Source organism: Hippocampus bargibanti, linkage group LG11 (assembly GCF_051943395.1).
Source record: "Hippocampus bargibanti isolate YZ-2025 linkage group LG11, ASM5194339v1, whole genome shotgun sequence".
Classification (NCBI taxonomy): Eukaryota; Metazoa; Chordata; class Actinopteri; order Syngnathiformes; family Syngnathidae; genus Hippocampus; species Hippocampus bargibanti.
Window position 1 is genome coordinate 21968434 of NC_142744.1, and position 3608 is coordinate 21972041.

The window sequence follows — 3608 nt, forward strand, 5'->3', positions numbered from 1 at the left end:
TTCTCTGCCTTCACGTAGAGCCGGTTTTGCAGGAGCTGCGCCAGGAACCGTCGGACGTGCTGCCGTTCTGGAGATTTAGAGAAAATGAGTATGTCATCTAAATAAACAAAGACAAACACATTGATAAAGTTGTGAGTCCGAACGGCATCACCAAGTATTCAAAATGCCCCTAGGGCGTCTTGAATGCGGTTTTCCACTCGTCCCCCTCCCTTATGCGAACCAGGTGGTAAGCCCTTCGCAGATCAAGTTTGGAAAATATGGTAGCCGATTGGAGTGGCGCGAAGGCTGAATACATGAGAGGGAGAGGGTAGTTATTGCGAATGGTGATGTCGTTCAGACCTTTCTTGTCAATAAAGAAGAATCCTGCGGCAAGCGGGGAACGCGAGGGTCGGATGAGTCCTGCCGCGTGGGAAGAGTCTATGTATGTGCTCAGGGCTTCTTGTTCCGGTTGTGAAATGTGGTATAATCTGGAGTCTGGTTGCGGAGCCATGGCTGCAGTTCAATGGCGCAGTCATACGGTCGGTGTGGTGGCAGGGATTGCGCACTGTCCTTGCTGAACGTCTCCCGCAGGTCATGGTAGCAATGTGGCACGCCCTCGAGACGGATCGCTTCGGGCGGGCCACCGCGGGAGGGGTATCGCCCTGCCGTCGCCGACCGTAGGCAGTTGGTGTAGCAGTAGGGGATCCAGCATTGTATGGTGGGGCCCTCCCATGAAATGGAAGGGTCATGGGTACTGAGCCAAGGAAGGCCCAGTACTAAAGGCACATTGCGGGAGGGCATCACTAGGAATTGACGATATTCAGTATGGTTACCCGCTAACCTGAGTTTTAGCGGTGCCGTGATGCGGATAACCTTGGCCAGAAGTCGGCCATCCAGGACGAGAATCTCCTTGGGGGTTTGGAGATCTATGAGTTCACAGCCCAATGAATCGGCCAGCTGGGGATCAATGAAGCACCCATCGGCCCCCGAATCCACTAGCGCCCGTACCGTTTGGGAGCTGGAAGGGCCAATTAAGTCGCCGTCCAACTCCAATCGCGTAACGGGTGCCGTGTTACATTGCCTCCAGAGGTCGCTATGGTCGCCGCTTAGACGGACACTTACAGGAGCTGGAGATCTTTGGCTGGGGGCCTTGGGTGCGACGAGCCCTGGGGTTGATGCAATCGCTTCCCCCTCCTACCTGCATGGGTTCGGGGGACCCCTCCAGGCACCGCAAACGCTGGCTGCCGCCGGGTGTGGTCGTCCACCGCCGGCTTCCGGGTTCGTTGGGCTGATGGTTGCTCTGTTCCCGCTGCCTCTCCCGAAGGCGATGATCCAGGCTGATGACAATGTCGATCATATCGATGAGGGTGGTGCCAGCGCCGCACGTGGCCAACTCGTCCTTGAGAGCGGTTCTCAATCCGCAACGAAAAACTCCCCTCAGCGCTCGCTCGTTGTAGCCACTGCCAGCGGCCTGGACGCGGAAGGCGATTGAGTATTCAGCGGCCAAACAGCGGCTACACCACAACTGCATCCAGGGGTCCCTGGACGCAGTCGTGGTGTAGCCCCTCTGCCTCGACTTCCGTCACCGGGTGGTGGAAGACCTGGCGCAGCTCGGCCACGAAGTACGGGTACGAGGCACACAGTTCTGGCCGGGGCTCCCGGACGGCCAGCACCCAGGTCTCAGCCTGACCCGTGAGCAGGCTGGTGATGAAGGCTACATTAGCCTCATTGCTAACGTAGGCGTGGAGTTGTTGATCAAACACGAGCTCGCACTGCATTAGAAACTGAGCGCAGCACCCGGTTTCGCCTGCGTAGCGTGAGGGATGAGGTAGCTGTGGCTAATGCCTGCCCACGGGAGGGGAGGAAGGGGCCGTAAGGGTGGCGAGGCGTGTCTCAACCTCTTGTAAGCGTCGAGCCAGCGTGGATGCAGTTTGGCGGACTTCCGCGATAGCTTGGGGCAGCTGGCTGGAACGCTCCGCCTGATGGGAAAGGGTGACTATGAATCTGTCTTCACCGGCGGGATCCATGGTTGGTCGGCGTATTATGTGACGTCCACTCGAGGCGGGGTGACCGGACTCGAGGGACGACGGAAGGAGGTAAAAGTTGGATCCGAAATACACGGTGAGACAGCGTTTCCAACAAAGAGTCTTTTACTGAGACACAAATGAAATGGCAGATAAAGTGAGAATAAGGGCAATGACAAACAGACCTGCATGCGTAAGAGTGACGGGGAACTTCCTGGAATACTCAGACGACACCCGTCGGTGGGTGTGGCTTTTATAGCTAGAAGGCAAAATTAAGGGAATGGGTGCCTGAGCCGGGTGAGCAAGGAAGGGAGGGGCCCGCTCCAAGGAGCAGCGGAGGATGAGACAGGATGGGAGGGGCGCGCTCAAGACGGCGACGAGGATGTGAAATGTTCAGAGCAAGTGAAACACGTTTTCTGAAGTAAATGTTTTGTTCATGGTTTTAAATTTTACGATGAAATTAGTTTCTATTTAGGCGGCAGAGTGGCAATCTTACACGTATACAAGTGAAAAAAAGAAGATTCAGCCTTTTGTTTAGCTGTTTTTTGCATTGTGCATTGGGGCTCTGCTACCTTGGGCGTGATAAGGTGGTTGCATGCTTGTAATTCATCCGAATGACTCATTAGCCTCCCGTAAAAGGAACCGACATGTGAAGTTGTTGTTGTTGTTTTGGCAGGACTCTCTCATCTCAAGTTGTTCGGGCTTATTCAGACCATGAGCTGGCGTGAGAGAAGAGGATGCACAAAACCGGGTTAGATTGATTCGCTGAAGGGGTAAAGAAGACCCATGCCCAAGTCATCCGTCCACAATGAAGGTAGTCATCTTTTTTAAGTGAAAACGTCATCTTTTTTTTTTTGCAAACGATTTTTTAAAGACAAAAGGAAATCATGAAAAGTCATATAATATATTATGAAACTCTGATCTGTTGTTCAACTGATTTATTTCATATTATTTTAATTACATAGGCCTGGATGAAACTGATGGAACCACCGTAGGAGGGACACCCACTCAGCAAAAGAAGAAAGTTGGCACGAGGTGACTCATCAAAGTTCGCTTCAGAGGTGTGGTAAGTTTTTTTTTTATCCTCAAAAAGACCATGTATAGTAAGGTGTTTTTTTTAGCCGAGAAAAAGAGCATCTACACCTCACTACATGTGTATGTAGTGAGGTGTTTTTATTGTCCTTTCTCACAATGCCATTCTTTAGGTTGTACCAGTTGCACCTGCCTGCTCTTGAACCCTGCACTTCTGCACTGCAAGTTTCTGCCCTATCCACTGGACCATGGGGGTACGGCTGATTTCGCTCAAAATTCATGTATTTATCATGCGATGCCGCGTTGACACTTAGTATAGTATTACTGGCTTCGCTCGCTCGCATGACACACCAGAACCTGAATGCATTTGCAGAGCAAATGAAACACGTTTTGTAAAGTAAATGTTTTCTTCATGGTTTTAAGTTTTATGATAAAATTAGTGTCCATTTAGGTTGCAGAGTACCAATATGACACATCTCCAAGTGAAAACTAGAAGATTCAGCCTTTTGTTTAGCTGTGAGGATCATATCAAAATGTTATTGTCTCAAACTCGCTTCGCTCGCTCGCATGACA

General features: G+C 51.4%; 1 long non-coding RNA gene across 1 annotated transcript; it reads left to right on the top strand.

The window, feature by feature from the left end:
- The first annotated feature begins 2573 nt into the window (after nucleotides 1-2573).
- LOC148891938 (uncharacterized) lies at nucleotides 2574-3358 on the top strand. The gene is made up of 3 exons (XR_016116373.1): nucleotides 2574-2817; nucleotides 2969-3069; nucleotides 3209-3358. It is a non-coding gene; the product is annotated as an uncharacterized LOC148891938 (long non-coding RNA).
- The last annotated feature ends 250 nt before the right edge of the window (nucleotides 3359-3608 follow it).